Source organism: Lactuca serriola, chromosome 2 (genome assembly GCF_051521515.1).
Source record: "Lactuca serriola cultivar US96UC23 chromosome 2, Lser_US96UC23_V15, whole genome shotgun sequence".
Classification (NCBI taxonomy): domain Eukaryota; kingdom Viridiplantae; phylum Streptophyta; class Magnoliopsida; order Asterales; family Asteraceae; genus Lactuca; species Lactuca serriola.
The window spans coordinates 33,297,501-33,315,856 of NC_136409.1; the positions used below are offsets into that span (position 1 = coordinate 33,297,501).

The following is an 18,356-nucleotide window of genomic DNA, read 5'->3' on the forward strand; positions in this document are numbered from 1 at the left end:
AGAGTTGTAATTTTTGGTTCTTATTATATTTTAGAGTTATATTTTTTGGTTCTTATATTCTTATCCCTTACATAATTTGTTTTTATTAATATTACTTACTATTATTATTTAATGAAAATTTCATTTTTGGTGTCGTAACAAATAAGATAAACTTTCAAACTTTATTTTTATTTTTCTCCTCTTTTTAGATCAAAACTTTTTTTTTTTTTTTTTTTTTTTTGTAATTTTTGGTTCTTATTATTTTTGAATGTTATATTTTTTATTCCTTACATAATTTGTTTTTATTAATATTACTTACTATTATTATTTAATCAAATTTTCATTTTTGGTATCGTAACAAATAAGATAGATAAACTTTCAAACTTTATTTTTATTTTTCTCCTCCTTTTGGATCAAAACTTTTGTTTTTATATTTTTGTGATCCATTTTGTCAATGATTTCTCCTCTTCACAACACGTGAGTGACTTAAATACTAGTTATATTAGAAGTCATTATATATATATATATATATATATATATATATATATATATATATATATATATATATATATATATATATACTAGCCGTTTACCCGCGCAAAGCTGCGGGCGACAAATAGTTTGTTTCGACAATTAATTTCTTTTCGATGGAGAATGATTATTTTCAATTCAATCATTAGTTTGTTTTAGGAAACATGTCATATTAAAAATAAAGAAAATTAATGAAATGACCAAATTATAGGGTGTTAGGTATTTATTTGGATGAAAAAAGATCTGATCAAAACCTTGAAAGAGAAGATTTATAGGAGTTTGTTTAAATTTTAATATTATTTTATTAGTGATTAGTTGTATAATTAGCTTAATGATTTGGACGTCTTAAAAAAATATTATTATTTTATTCAATCTATTTTTAGAAATAGTGGGATTTGTTTTATAAGATAGTATATATATATATATATATATATATATATATATATATATATATATATATATATATATATATATATAAAAGATTTAAATAACATTAATAATAATCAAACAAGTTTTTGTTTTTATGATCTTATAAGGAATTTATAAATTAAATGACTAAATTTGTTTATGTTTGTTAGTCAATGTTATTTCAAATTATGAAAAAAAATTTAACAATTGGTCTTTGTGGTTGAGAGAAAATTAATATCAATACAAGCTTTTTTTGGGATTTTTTGATATAATTAGTCAATTTCAAGTTTAAAGCGCACACGGTGAGTCCTTTTGAGTAATATGGTTGGTCTTTTTTTGGTTTAAAGAGCACACGATATGTATTCCTATTTGACAGAAAAAGATTCATCCTATGCATTTTAAACCTTAGGGTAAATTACACCAATGGTCCCTAGTGCACATGCCAAAAAGCACATTTAGTCCCTATTTTTAAAAATTAACTCGGACCGTCCCTGAGTTTCTTTTTTCTTGTGTGCTTGGTCCCTATTGACATGAAATGACTATTTTACCCTTAGTAATTTCTTTTTCATTTTCTTTTATTTACTTATCAGTTTTAAATTGAAAAAATAAAAAAATAAATCAAATATCGTCTATTGTCTTCCATTTCCCCATCTCTGCTACAAGGTTCTCCACAAATAACCCACCACTACCTATCACCGCCTGCACCTCCGACACCACCACCTGTCACCGTCATCTCGTTAGGCACCACCACCTATCACCTTCATCTCCTCGAGCAAAACCATCTTTCACCTCCAATACCTCCTCTCACTAAAACATAATCCAAAAACTTTACACCTTTCGAAAGTAAATATGAACACAGGTGAAAAAGGAGATCAGTCTTAGCATCGTCGATCTAGAAACCCTAGCCAATGGAGATCGATGGCAGCGCATAAGTGAATGAGATCCACGACTTCATACGTAGGTTTGAAATCCTAAGAGGCGGCTGAGATGGTGTTACTGAAAGCTAGATATGTGACCACCTTTCATCTGCACTTCCGGCGACGCCTGAAGTACCACCCTTCATCTGCACTCCAGTCAAACCCTTCTTCTCTGCACCACTATCATTGTGTTCTCCCTCACCCTCACCGATAGAAAAGGAAGAACAAATCTGCTATTTTCTACCTTCATCTTTGATTTTAAACCCTAGTTCCACCTCCACCTCAGTTCCAAACCCTAGATCTGATGTATGTTTCGCTGGAGTATTACCTGAGGTTTTCGTGTCGAATTTGTTAGGGAGGAACAAATTTTATTCGGTTTACAAAGGGGTTTTATGGGACAGATCAGTTGTGGAAGTGTGCGAGTGTGAAGAGTTGCAAGGCTGAGGAAGGTAAGTTTCCGGTGGTTCTGCAGTCTCCCTGTGGTGGTTCAGGCCGTGGTAGTGTTAATTTTTATTGACGGTGGTGATTAAGTGTTCTTCAAACAATAGACAGAGAGAGGGTTCACCGGAGATGGTGATGGATGCAAAGAGGGTTCACCGGAGATGGTGATGGATGCAGAGAGGGTTCATCTTAAGGATGAATGGTTGTAGGGTTTTTTGAAAACTTTAGAGAAGAAAGACAGTAATGGGAAGGTGGGTTGGGTGTGGAGATGGGTTTGGATATGAAATGGGACTATATTTTTTTTATTCTTTTTATTTGTTAATTAATAATAATAACAATAACATAAAATTAATTAGAAAATAAATACATAAAGGGCATTATGGTCATTTAAAATATGGCAAGGACTGAAGTCGCAATAAAGTCACATATTAGGGACGCAGCATGCACATTTATAACAAACGAGGGACGGTCCGAGTTAATTTTCGAAAATAAGGACTAAACGTGCTTTTCGGCACTTGGACGAGGGACGATTGGTGTAATTTACCCTAAACCTTAAAATGACCAATCATATAAATAATTTCTCAAAAGGACTTGTAATGATATTTTGTACCAACCATAGGGACTAGTTATGAAAATTTTAAATTATTGAGTTGACAAATTGTTTAAAGACTATTTTATAAATTGAAGGAGTACATGTGTGCTCATTGTATTCTATTATTGAGTTGACAAACTGTTATATTCTTTTCATTATTATTATTATTATTATTATTATTATTATTATTATTATTATTATTTATTTATTTATTATTTTTTTGAACTTTTGATCTAAATATACAACCAACTTTCTTATAATTTTCATCTTTTAAGGCTAATGTAATTAATAATACCGTTAAAAGTAAAATCATGCATACAACATATAGGCGATTCAGCTTGGGATAAAGATGCCAAACTTCTCGGTTCGTTTTTTTTTCTTCTACAAACTCAAAAGACTACAAAAACAAAAATGAAAACACAATTTTTATAAAAAGTAATTTAATAAAAAAAATTATCATTTTAAAACATTAAGATTCAAAATCAAAGCCAATTTAAACATCCGTTAGTAAAACGCATAAGTTGATTCATTGTCTCCCCTATTATTTATTCTAAGTCTCCGATGATGAAGACTTAACAAGAGAAAATCTTGATGGGTAAGTAATCAACATGTTCATAAAAATTCTTAAACAATTTTAGATTTAATTGATGATCAACAACTAATCTTATGCCATGTTTAGAGGTCAAACGAGTAAAAATGAAAGGGCAAGTGGATTCCATCAACTGAATTTGTTTGACAATCATACTCAAATAAGGATATCTGAACCAACAAAACAATTGAGTGTATACATAGATACGAGCAAAATGACATAAAGGACTAATCAATATACATGTAAACAATAAATAAAAGAAAATACCTGTGTTTCTGTTTTTCTCTTTCAATTTTCTTCTTTGTAAAGGAAAGGATCCTAGATATGAAGGATAAATTGTGAGTTGTAAGAAAAAAAGAGTAAAATTCATAGGATATGTGTGAGAGAATTGACAAAGGGAAAGGGACGCCCAACAAAGTCTTGTTGAGATTTATCTATTATTAAACATGGAATCATAAATAATAATTGATGTACCATAATTAATATAAACTAGAAGGGGATCCATACTTCGATTGGATCCAAAAGATTTTTTTAGGTTTGTTTATTTGCAATAAATTATTGTTGGTTATATATGGGGAATTATGATTATATAAAGGGCATTCATAGTTCCCTGCATTATATTAAAAGTTGATAAAGAACAAATGTAAAGGATTAAAATATATTTAGAATTGGAAATGCCATAATTTTGTTTTCTATTTGATTCATTATACAAAAAAGTGCATAATTGTTTAACGAATGGAAGTAATGATTCAGCTGCAATGTTTTGCTGCCCTCTCTCTACAGGTTGAATAGGTAAAGATCAGAAATCACAGTGAATAGATTAGATTGATTTGCAAATGATGACATGAATATGCATTAAAATCAATAATTCAAAATTGTGATTTGTCATGGAAGAACACCTGAAAAAAATTGACATGGTCCTTGTGACTGTTTTTCTCAAAAAAATTTAAAAAAATCCCCCTTTTTACCCAATCTAAATATCACTGCGTTTTATATTTTACCCACTGTACCATCTTCATATTTCACTCAAACAATACAATTCTTGTGAAAAAATGGCTTCTCTTCCAACCCAAAAGCTCAAAAAAATACCAAAAGAAACACCCAAATCCCAAACATCTCACATTCTTCAACAAATTTCGTCCAAAATCAAAGTAACCGGACAATTTATTCTGCACCAAATTTACATTTTGGTGGTTTTTACTACCAAATTCAAGCCCAAAACCAACCTCACTACCAAAATCAAACACAATACCAAAATCAACAATTTCAAAACCAACCACAATTTCAAAGACAACTCTAATTTCAAAACCAACTACAATTGAACTTCTCATCCCAAATAGAAAATGAATTCAATCAATTTCATGATCTTCCTGACTCCCCAATGAATTTCCAAACCCAATTCCAAAGTCAAGGGGAACCCGAAGTCGTCCCTAAAATAAAGTCGGAGCCGAAAGAGAATCCACCACAATCCAAAAAAAGTGGAAGGTGGCTCCAAAGCAACGGACATCGGGCAAAGAAAAGGCTTTAGCTCGTGTGTCGATGGATGTTTGTGTGTCGATGGATGTTTATGAAGATCTGATGATCGGAAACAACCAAGATTGTCCAACTTTTTTCAGAAAAATTACACAGCGTATCGTCAACGAGATGAATCTTTGAGACTACCGGAAAAAAGACCAAATTTATTCCAAGTGGAGAAATATCAACAGAGTGGTGACGGAGTTTAATAAGGTGTTTTCGAGTGTCAAACTACAACGGCAAAGTGGTGCAAACGACGAAACTATTTTGCAAAAAGCTCTTGAATTGTATTTGTAACACTCGGATCAAGTGCACCTTATTATTATTGTAAAGTTAAAAGTTTGAATTTTGGCCCTTCTCACGACGTGAGGAATGCTTTGTGACAACCCGAAATTTTCATTCGGTCAAACCCTAAAAGTCCATCACTTCATATTATAAGTCAAGTTCACTTTTACTTGTTTTTGGGAAAAATAAAGTTCGTTTGATTATTTTAATATTATTTTTAAACGAACGGGTGAAAGAAAGTGTCGTCTCGGGTTTTGAATTTTAAAAACCGCAAACACCTCGCGTCTTAGAAGTTCCCGGCCAAACTATTTTGTTTGGGTCGAAAAATCATCCCAAAAATCCACAAACTCATGCTTATCCATGAGTTTACTCCCCAAGTCTAGCCATTATGTGTTTACTCCCCAAATACCCAAAAGAGTAAACTCCAAAATATCCTTTCAAGTATCATCCTATATTTTGTTCTAGATCTTCAAACTAGTAAGTGTTCTAAACATTTCAAGTTGGTTTAATACTTAATCTAGTGTTTGTGCATCTATTCATCCATTCAATTATGTGATTTGATTAGATTTCCAAAAACACCAAGAACACCAAGAACACACACTAAGTGTTCTTGGACTTTTAGCTAAATCCAATCTTCCTTATAGTAAGTACTTCCATCATTGAGTCTTATTAAGCTTGTATTACATATTAATATCAAATAAAAGTCCCAAGAACACCAAGATCAAGGTGTTCACGGTTTTGGGAGGCTCCCAAAACCGCAAACACCATTTATGGTGCAAAGTGGTGCCTTAAGGTGCCTAGATGCTTCACCATGCATCAGGGACTTGCCTAGCTTCATCCTTGATGAGTTTATCACACAAAAAACACCAAATACTTACATTTTTATGTGTTTACGGTTTGGGGATCTCCCAAAACCGTGAACACCCCAAAAAGTGCATAAAAGTCCCATAAAAGTCCAATGGTTATTCCTTATGTCTAAATCTAACCTAGACTATTGCCATGATTGAGCTAAGGACTTGAAAACCCCCAAATACCAAACTTATGGGTTTAAGGTAGTAAAATCATGAGTTTAAGGTAGTAAACTCATGAGTTTAAGGTAGTAAACCCAAAGAGAAATGAGCATGAGGCCGTAAACTCCTCAAAGGAGTGTAATGATGCCCTAATCTCTTCCAAAGGCCAAACCACCAAGTAGAAATGCTTCAAAGGACTTGCAAAACCTCAAAACAACTTATGGTAAAAAAGAGAAGAGTTTACGACTGTAAACTCTTGAGTTTACGACCGTAAACTCATTAGGTCAAAGTCATGAAAACCGTAAACTCCAAGGGAGTTTACCCTTGAACCCCAAACACTATAGCAAGGTCCTTTAGCACTTAGATGCAATCCTTATGACTTGTAGCACTTAAATAAGGTGTTTTACATGCCTTAGGATGTCTTAACTTTGTTAATTAGTGGTTTAAAGTCTAATTGGATACATATATGTGTGATTATATGTTAACTAGGATCATTGAGTGTGAACAAGTCTTCACTTATCACCTAGCTATCCTACATCATTCAGTACATCCAAACCACCATCTTCAGGTGAGTTCATACCCCTTAATCAATGTTTTAAATGATTTTAAATGCTTTAATGGGGGGGGGGGGAATACAGGTAGAAAACAACATGTTATTAAATCAATCATATGTATTTATAATTGTGTTTTCATTCAGCAGATTTCACATACTTCATAATGTGATGCATGAAATGGTTTTATACCTTAAAAATACCTTGATAGAAAAAGTATTACATTTGAAATGTTTATTAAAATGACATCAATTCATTGTTAATTATTGTTCAAAACTCTTAGATATCTTACAAAACCATTTTTACCTTCTTAAACAAAACTATGTCTATACACTTATGTTCTTATATATGTTTTGATGTTATAGTTTTCATCCTTCATTCAGTTTCCCACACTCTTGTGTAGCAAGGGTGTATAAACCTGCTTGGACAACCAATTACCTTCCAGTTAACTATTATAGGGATAGTTAGAAGATACAAAACATTATTCCTATTACAAGTAATTACATCAGAGTCAGTTCATTCATGAGTCTATACTATACATTACATGTTACATAAGTACGCTTACATGAATACCTTACATGAATACCTTTACGTAGATACATTTTCCTGTATACACTTACATGGATACTTGTACCTCGATTCACTAGGATGATTTATTAGTACCTTCTGTGTAAATTGTCCTGCCTATCCCAGTTCAACGGGATATCTAGACGGGACTAACCATTCCGAAACCCACTTGTTAGCACCAGTGGTTGATGAACATCTATGGATGCCTACGGTTATTACTTATACTAGGAGTACCTTTACGAGACTAACCATTCCTTGGGCCTACTGTTTGCTATAGAGGTTGATGAACATCTACGGATGCCTACGGTTAATACTTATATTAGGAATACTTTTACGGGACTAACCCTTCCTCCCACCTGCTGTAGCTACAGAGGAAAATTGAACAATCTACGGATGTTCAAAGGTTATACATTTCGCAAATCGCGATGTCGTGTTAATCGCAATACAAAAGGATAACACTTACATGATTATATTTTCCCTATTACTTTATTTTGTGATACATTCACATAAACGATGAGTTAGACTAAGTATTGTTTGTAATAGTCAAAAAGAAGGAAAAACTATCATTACCATAGCAAAACATTCGGGTCTTGGTAGAAGACGATTATATTCTTTTCCCTATTTACTTTATTTTGTGATACATTCACATAAACGATGAGTTAGACTAAGTACTGTTTGTAATAGTCAAAAAGAAGGAAAAACTATCATTATCATAACAAAACATTCGGGTCTTAGTAGAAGACTACATTTCACACTAGTAGGAAATATAGGATTTTCTAGGGTTTTTCATACTTATATCAACTGTTTCATTTAAAGATTTACATGACATTCATAACAGCTTTCCAAAACAAGACAATGACACTTAAATACTTATGAATTCACCAGCCTTAGGCTGATACTCGTTTTCAAAATAACTTGTATTCTCAGGTCACCAGTTAGACCGGTACGATGGCCACGCTTTGAGAAGACGGAGCACAGACAAGACTCGTCTTATTTTGATTATTCATTTTATTGTTGTACATTATGAAAGAATGCACATGTATTAAAACTTTACTTTTAATGCAATGGATGATGTTGTTGCTTGTTTACTACTTTACACTGTTATGATACTTCACAGCACTGTTTATAGTGAATTAAGTATATCAACCCATAAAAGATATACTAACTATAAATACATTGGGATTAAAACACTCTGTCTAAGAGTTTATACTTTAAATAGTATAATATTTAATTTAGTATACATGCATGCATTCATACTAAAATCAGTGTCACAAAGACAAGAACAAAAGTATTACGATTGTTGAAAATCACAAGTAAGCCTGGGGATGTATGGTCAGTCTTAGGAGTAGCATAGCCTGATCAACTATGCTGGTCCGAGGAGTGATTAGCATATGCCCAAGAATGGTTGTGATATGGCAACAAATCTAAAAACTTACCAACCTTACCACAATGAGAACATTATAACAGAACCTAAGTCTAAAATACCATAGAGGTGTTTTGTGTTACTATAACTACTTATTTGAGAACTAAAAAGGGTCTTCATTACTAAGTTGATAGTTGCTAAGTGGATACACTAAGGCTATATGTAACTAGGATGTTATAGACTTAGAATCGGTGAAAATTTTGCTTTACCCCTATTCCTTGTGAATTTGGAGTTAAGGTCATTTATTCGAAGGCCTATCCTGTGTTGATTACATATAACTGGTATGCACTTTACAAATAGCGATGTAACTAATGAATATTTTCTAATAATTATCTAGATAGTTCGGCTAATAATTATTTCCTTACCCAAATTCTCGCGTAGATAACATGGATGGACTCCATCCCCACGACAATCAGTACCTTTCGAATGAGGTCATTGTTGGATGGTTTGAAGAAGAACCAGAGAATGATCATCCTATCCTTTTGGATGATCACCATGACGAAGACCTTTCGGACGGTGCTAACTCCGAACCCGAGGTTGAGAACCTACCCCAGGCAGCTCCATTTCCAATTCCTAACACTCGTCCGACTTTTCATGGCCTGACGCCTGAGTGGGTGGAATGCTTGGATACATGGAGCCAAGGACAATATCAGCCCATGCCATTTAATGGCGACCGAAGCTTCTATGACCTGAGCAATGGGGGATCAGCAGACAGAATCTTGCCAATCTTTGTCTGCAGAGTGGCCCGAAATGAGATTCAAGGCAGGACAGCCCTACATCAGATCACTAAAGTAGTCGCCGATGCGAGAATGCATACCCTCCGCACCATTCGTCTAGAAGATGCTCGTGAGAGATCTGAGAGAAACCATGAAACCCTGCTGCAAGCACTGGCTGAATCACGAGCCAAAGTCATAGAACTTAGAGTACGCCAGAGGGTGTACGAAAGACACCTACTTGATGTGGAACGCCAACTGGCTGAACTGAGAGTTCACCAGAGGGATGACCGTCGCCAGTAGTAGATGCTTTACTTCATTTTCCTTTGTTAGAAAGGAATTGTTTTTCTGTCTATGCCCGATGTGGCATTTTCTATGAAACTATCTTGTACTGTAAGTACTTTTGGTTAGGTCTTTATGCTGTCAAGAACTATCTTCTCTGGATATGATGTAAGACCTTTTTACAAGGTCATTTTCCCGAACTTGTACGTCATGAATATCAAAGATATTGACAGTCGGCTAACTTCTCTGTCATTCTTTATTCAAATCCTCTTATCATACTTTCATTAGAGTCTATCTGAAACATGCTCTAGTCAAGTCATTGGACTATAGCAATTTGACTCCGGAGACATCTCCAAGTCTCTTTTAATGGTTGGATCATGTTATTCACCAACCAACAATACCTCGGCTAGAACGAAAAACATCTTGAGACCATTGTACGAACTTACTTCCGATCTTTGCTAGGACTGCATCATAGGGATGTAGGTCAAACCTTCGTGAACCTACTTCCATTCCGTACTAGGACTGCATCATAGGGATGTAGGTCGAACCTTAGAGAACATACTTCTATACTTTACATGAGCGATCGAACTACGTCTAGGTTCAACCATTCTCGCTCACAAATTCATTTTTCTTTCCGTGTAACAGAATCATGTCGCCAAAGAAAAACGATCAGCCCATCAACCAACCACCAACTCTTCATATTGATGCAGCTACCTTTCAAGTTGCAGTCTCGGCTGTCGTGTCAGCTATTTTGACCCACCTTAACGCTAACAATGCAAATGTTGGCGGGATTGTTAACACAAATTCCAATCCGAGTAACAATCAAGCACCTCAACAAGCAACAAACTCTCACGACACCCTGAGTCCCAAGACCAAGTGTAACAAACGGAAGGCTTGGGCTAAATCTAAGGACAAATCACTTCGAAGTGCGAACATGAAACAACCACCAGTAACAACCTTCACAGCCACGACATCGATACCCCCTACTACCATCCCTTCGGGTATCCCAATTGTCCCTAAACCAGCCAGACAATATGCTGGAAATCTCCCAAAATGCATCCAATGCAGTTATCACCACCATGGACCTTGTGGGGAGATGCAGTTCTCAAACTGCAATAGAAAGGGGCACACCATGCGTTACTGTAAGAGCCTAACAAGGCCGAACAACCAAGTTCCCAGCACCGGTGTAAACCAGGCTTGCTACGGTTGTGGCAAGGTAGGTCACTACAAAAGGAACTGCCCAGAGGCAGCAAATGCTGGCACAGACGGAAGTATGCTACCGACCACCGCCGCAAGAGAGACTACTCCGGACCCACGTTAATTGGCGTTTCGTTGTAACAGACTTGTAAACTATCCAAAACTAGTGCAACCAGAGTTGTATCTTTTGCGAGATCCCGTCCGTTTAGGGATGCTCGTGCTGCGTATACTTGTCTTTTGTAGTATACCTTGTTCGCAGCAATAGTCTTGTAGTAAATCTAAAAGTACAGTAACTCTGTTAGAGATTGCACAGTTGTGTTTTGTCTGTAACACCTTATGTTCAAATCTAATGTCTTTAGTTTCTATATGATTCTGACTTTATCATACGACTCGAGTAAATTCGATCCTCGCAATACCAGCTTCATACGTACATCTCTTTCTCAGTAAACGTCTTTTAGCGAAGCCATCATATCAGAACACCGAAGTACTCATGCATGGATTACCTTATAGTTCTTTTCCTTTTCGAAGGAATCCCCGCAGCATCAGTCGTACAGTACGTCAAGTTCAATCCAAAGATTCATACGGTTGATCTATCACTGAAGAATGAATACATAGGGGTGATATATAATCAATGTTCTACAGGTTTAGAACTGATGATTCCACCTTAACTTCTTTTCCCTCGATGGGATGTGAACTTAAGGAAGAATCAGTTATTCGACTACCTTTTCAATCTTAATTATATACGACTCGTATACACGAGATTGTGATCGTTGAACCATGTATGAATTCTAATATGAACTTCAGGACGGAGATTGCCCAAGACTACGAGTAATTGCATTGGCATGTGAACAAACTTAGATCCCAGTATGACTCTTATAACCGGATCACCTCACAGTCTAAACACCTACGGAGATACAAGAATAACCCGGACAACACAGCAAACTACTCAACAATAGAATTGGAAGACCAGGCTTCTCACCCTTGAGAGCTCCGGTCTTATTCTTCCAGAAGTCCAGGGATTGCATCATATGTACCTCGATGATCGGGGACTCCGTTAAGATTTCCTTTAGAAATCGTTATCTCTGCCTCGCTTAGATGAGTTGATTTAGCAAACGCAGGGAAAGAATTACTTTTAGAAATGGACCTGAGATCCGAATATCACCAGTTCGAGTGTTAGGGAAGGATGTCCTGAAGACTACCCTCCGAACTCGATGCGGACACTTCGAGTCCGTAGTGATACCCCTCGGATAGGACCAATACGCCCATAGTATTCATGAGCTAAATGAGTAGGGTACGTCTTTCTTACTAGGATCAGTTCGTCATTTCTCCATGTAATGACTTACTTATATACCCTCGTAATAAGAAGGAACCCATGGAAACTTTACCTTCAGAGGAACTTTCGCGAAGTTCTCTAAACACGAGTTTTGAAATCGAAGAGTCAGATTTCTAAGACACACTGTTAGTGATGTGGGGAAATTTGAGTACTCTTTCAGTTTATCCAAAACCGTTGGGAATTTGTCAGCACCGTAGACACCGACAGAAAATTCACCAAAATTCTAGTTCTTAAAGACCTACTATCGTAGTCCATTCAGAACTCCTCACAAATTACAGAAACCCTTTCGACTTTGACCCAGCAAGGGGTGGCCCTTGACTGGGAAGTTAAGTAAGAGAAAGAACCTTTGGAATTCCAAGTGAGAGACCAAAATTCTTTAGGATGTCTCACTCTGGGAATGGCTTAATACGCTTCGTAAAGCGTGGAAGGCTAAATCCAATATAGTTAGGACCTCCGAGATTCTTACCAAAATCGGTCCTGTATCTCACAAACTAGACCTACTCCGCGAACTCAGTAACGTACATTTTACTCTTCGCATCTCGAACTTGAAATAGTACCTTTCCGTTAGGACTCTCGTAAGCCCACTCGACGAGATCGAGATTAACGAGATCCTCGCCTTCGTATTAGAACTGTAGTGACCCTCGACCAAAAGGTCAAGCGGACGAAGCAACGCCGTCGCCAGATAGTGAAGGTTCGTCGGGATACCAACCATGGACCCGAATTCACTTATGAGCGCGAGAACCAATCCATTAGAAAGTTTCCACCTCAGGACTCGATCATTCATACCTACTTCCTTACCTTTCTAATTTCGGGACGAAATTCCCTTTAACAGGGGGAGGATGTGACAACCCGAATTTTCATTCGGTCAAACCCTAAAAGTCAATCACTTCATATTATAAGTCAAGTTCACTTTTACTTGTTTTTGGGAAAAATAAAGTACTTTTGATTATTTTAATATTATTTTTAAACGAACGGGTGAAAGAAAGTGTCGTCTCGGGTTTTGAATTTTAAAAACCGCAAACACCTCGCGTCTTAGAAGTTCCCGGCCAAACTATTTTGTTTGGGTCAAAAAATCATCCCAAAAATCCGTAAACTCATGCTTATCCATGATTTTACTCCCCAAGTCTAGCCATTATGTGTTTACTCCCCAAATACCCAAAAGAGTGTTCTAACCATTTCAAGTTGGTTTAATAGTTAATCTAGTGTTTGTGCATCTATTCATCCATTCATTTATGTGTTTTGATTAGATTTCCAAAAACACCAAGAACACACACTAAGTTTTCTTGGACTTTTAGCTAAATCCAAGCTTCCTTATAGTATGTACTTCCATCATTGAGTCTTATTAAGCTTGTATTACATTTTATCATCAAAGAAAAGTCCCAAGAACACCAAGATCAAGGTGTTCACGGTTTTGGGAGGCTCCCAAAACCGTAAACACCATTTATGGTGCAAAGTGGTGCCTTAAGGTGCCTAGATGCTTCACCATGCCTTAGGGACCTGCCTAGCTTCATCCTTCATGAGTTTATCACACAAAAAGCACCAAATACTTACATTTTTATATGTTTACGGTTTGGGGATCTCCTAAAACCGTAAACACCCCAAAAAGTGCATAAAAGACCCATAAAAGTCCAATGGTTATTCCTTATGTCTAAATCTAACCTAGACTATTGCCATGATTGAGCTAAGGACTTGAAAACCCCCAAATACCAAAATTATGGGTTTAAGGTAGTAAACTCATGAGTTTAAGGTAGTAAACCCAAAGAGAAATGAGCATGAGGCCGTAAACTCCTCAAAGGAGTGTAATGATGCCCTAATCTCTTCCAAAGGCCAAACCACCAAGTAGAAATGCTTCAAAGGACTTGCAAAACCTCAAAACAACTTATGGTCAAAAAGAAAGGAGTTTACGACTGTAAAGTCTTGAGTTTACGACCGTAAACTCATTAGGTCAAAGTCATGAAAACCGTAAACTCCAAGGGAGTTTACCCTTGAACCCAAAACACTATAGCAAGGTCCTTTAGCACTTAGATGCAATCCTTATGACTTGTAGCACTTAAATAAGGTGTTTTACATGCCTTAGGATGTCTTAACTTTGTCAATTAGTGGTTTAAAGTCTAATTGGATACATATATGTGTGATTATATGTTAACTAGGATCATTGAGTGTGAATAAGTCTTCACTTATCACCTAGCTATCCTACATCATTCAGTACATCCAAACCACCATCTTCAGGTGAGTTCATACCCCTTAATCAATGTTTTAAATGATTTTAAATGCTTTAATGGGGGGGGGGGGGAATACAGGTATAAAACAGCATGTTATTAAATCAATCATATGTATTTATAACTGTGTTTTCATTCAGCAGATTTCACATACTTCAGAATGTGATGCATGAAATGGTTTTATACCTTAAAAATACCTTGATAGCAAAAGTATTACATTTGAAATGTTTATTAAAATGACATCAAGTCATTGTTAATTATTGTTCAAAACTCTTAGATATCTTACAAAACCATTTTTACCTTCTTAAACAAAACTATGTCTATACACTTATGTTCTTATATATGTATTGATGTTATAGTTTTCATCCTTGTCACGTCCCAAAACCGGAACGGCGGAAACGTTCTGGAGTGGATGACGTCATGTCAAGTATCACAACACATGCATTATAGTAATCAAAGTATAACAAGACATTGCATTAATAGTAATAGTTTTACAAGGTTTACATTACAACATAAAAAAAGTGTACAAACAAATATAATAAGAACAACATGGTACTAGGCTATCTTCATCAACAGCTCCGGGGATGTACCTGTCTAATTGCTGACCTGAGATTACAAGTTATTTGAAAAGCAAGTATCAACATTTTTACAAATGCTGGTGAGTTCATAAGTATTAGGTGGCATTTCAATCAAATAACTTTAATAAGTAGTAGTTTAAGTGTTTTCTGTGTATTAGAGTTCTTTCCAGAAAATCCTATATTTTCTTTAATAAAAGCAGCCTTCTACCAAGGCTGGTCAGTGCTATGTGATAAAAAGTAATTTTCCCTAGATTTCAATCATTATCAAAATACTCAATCTGATTATTGAGGAAGGCAAACGACATCAGGGAATAACATATGCCTCAGTAGTGAGGACTGCTGACTAAGGCAAGGAATCACCGACTACAGGAGAATATCAAACTAACGACACGCCTGGTTCAGTCTAACAAGTAGAGACTCAAACCCCAGAAGGTACCAAATGAAAGGTACAGCTGGTAAGGTCTAAAACAGTGAAATACGGACCCCAGACAGTATCAAATGAAAGATACATCTTGTAAGGTCAAAACAGTGTGACTCTGAAAATGAGTTACCAGCATACAGTGTAAATTGCCGATGAAATACCGTCACCTTAAGGCCAAAGAATTATAAGGTAACCCGGGATACTCGTAACCATACTGACTAGAGTTCTAGACGCCCTACAAGCATCCATATAATGTGACATTTGTCACCCATTGGCTTGGTAGGCCGGGACTGTAGCTAGCAGTCAGGGTGCGGGGTTGTCAATCCCGTATAGATCTATACACACAATGTCCGCTCTCTTTATAGGAGACTCTGGTTACCAACTAGACGACGGAGAAGGCCGTGTCCTGAAGATGCATCCCATATAGTGGGTAGAGACTTCCAAATAGTGGGTGGTGTGTAAGTGCTGAACTAGAGGTAGAGACTTCCCAATAGTGGGTTTCTAATGTAAGTGTAGACTAGAGGTAGAGACTCTTAACTAAACTGACTAGAGAATTCCTATATGTCCATACTCATATACATAATATATAACTAGTGAATCAAATGACCTTCGGATGGCCATCCGATCCCACCAGACCACATCTCAACGAAGAAAAGGAAATAGGGAGGATGAGCCTTCCTAAGTTCCTCAATCATTACTTATATATATATATATATATATATATATATATATATATATATATATATATATATATATATATACGCATAGACATACATCTAACTATGGCTGGGTGTGTATTAAGTGGAGACATATCATTATGGTGTGAATTCATACAGTGTAGATAGATCGAGTCGCGAAGTATAAGCATACCCGGTATAAGTGATATAGAGACGATAACAGGTATAAGCGATATAGAGACGATAACAGGTATAAGCGATATAGAGACGATAACAGGTATAAGCGTTATAGATATGATAACGTGCATAAACGCATCACGAAGTGTAAGCATTATCGAGTAGGAGTTTAAAATATATGAAAGTGAAGCTGCAATATCTAAAAAGTAAAAGTATAAGTCGTGAAAGGATACTTTGATGAACAACCTTCATACTCAGGAAAAATCACAGTTTGTATTCTTTTGTAAAATATGTTTAAAAATCCTTGGAAATCTTTCATAAACCAGTTTAGAATGAATTTGGATAAATCTGTGTAAGTAAAAGTTTTGAAACAAGTAAAAATCATTATAGTGTCCTACTCGGTAAAACAGTGTAAGGTGTGGTAAAATCTTGTGCATGCGGGTTATCAATCACATGTGATTGATATGATAACTGGCATGTTTAACTTATAATCACCCCTATAAAAACATTTAAAAGCATTTAAAAGGTTCATTCAGGGGTATGAACTCACCTGGTGTAAGTAGGTCCGACGAAGGTGTCGTTTGGGCGTTCGGTGTCACGCAAGGACTTGAACACACACAATGACCTATTTTAACATATGATAACATATGTTCACATACAATTAGCATATTATATACTAATTAAACAACTATACACGCTCAAAGGAGCGGAAAACACTTTGGCTAAGTGTTTGGGTGTCCCGAGTAGCGTCTAAAGGTGTGTATGGCTAAGGAATGGAGTTTACTCTCCAAGATTAAGCCCCCAAAGTTGAGTTTACGGCCCAGGGACATCTTACCATGAGTTTACGGCCGTAAACTCATGGTGATGGGTTCTAGGGTTTTTAATGCTTCTAGCTTGCTTATGGAATTATTCTAAGTACTTTTCACAAAAGGCATGAGTGGGTTTGAGGCTTCTAAGGGCATTTTCTATGAGTTTACGGCCAAGGGACCACTCCTAAGGGAGTTTACGGCCGTAAACTCTCATCCTTAGAGTTTTGTGAAGTTTAAAGCCCCTAATGCCTTTCTAGCAATTTCTAATGAAGTATGATGCTATTTTGGGGAATTAAAGCTATCATTTGGGCATGTTTTGGGGAGTTTACGGCCTAGACACTTGCTTGGGCCGTAAACTCCTTTTTATCCCTCTATTTCTTGAGTTTAAGTCCTTAAATCCTTCCTAGCATTTCATAGAAATAGTCTAAGGCCATTTAGGGGGCAAAAACCACATTTTTGGCACATTTAGGGGTGTTTACGGCCTTGGTATATACCTAGGCTGTAAACTCCCTTTTCCCCTTCATTTCATTGTGTTTAAATGGTCTAAACCCAAAATACCAAGTCCCTAATTTATATGTGAAGCCTAAGGGTGGTTTGGGAGTGTTTTGGAGGCATTTTAACAAGGTTTTGAGGGGTTTACGGCCTAAGCTTGTGCTTGGGCCGTAAACTCTCTTTTACTCCCTAATTCCATGAGTTTTAATGTTTAAACACTCCTAGGCTAATACCTCAATTTATTTCCTAGCCATTAGGGACAAGTTTGGGTCATTTTGGCCTCATTTTAAGTGTTTACGGCCTAAGGAGGAGCTTAGGCCGTAAACTCCTTTTCTGTTGCTTCTAAGTCCGAATTTTGGGCTATAAACACAAATCAATATGTTTAGAATAATCTAGGGTAAGCGGACTTCCAATTTGGAAGCGTTTGGTTGCGGATTCGGGGCGAAAACGAGTCTAGAGAGAGAGTATAGAGAGAGAGAGGGTGGAAAAGCTCCAAATGGAGTTTACTCCCCTTTATATATGGGTGGGAGTTGGAGCTCAGTGGAATTCTACCCAATACTGCCGTTAAACGGGGCTTTTGGTCGCACCCGATTTAGTGGTCGTAACAATAAAACTTAACTCTTCCAATTAAATGGAAATATGTATTATGT

General features: G+C 36.2%; 1 protein-coding gene across 2 annotated transcripts in view; it reads right to left on the bottom strand.

Annotated features, from left to right (window-relative positions):
• Positions 1-3,859, bottom strand: part of LOC145086123 (putative disease resistance protein RGA3) — a 14,402-nt gene extending 10,543 nt beyond the window's left edge. Inside the window, exons 1-2 of one of the 2 annotated variants that reach the window (XR_013700301.1) lie at positions 3,725-3,853; positions 3,351-3,627 (exon numbers count right to left, since the gene is read on the bottom strand). The gene's annotated coding sequence lies outside the window, so the exon portion shown is untranslated. Of the gene's footprint in view, positions 1-3,350; positions 3,628-3,724 lie in introns of those variants that run through there. The other variant, XM_079023859.1, reaches the window with a different exon arrangement.
• Positions 3,860-18,356: the final 14,497 nt, after the last annotated feature.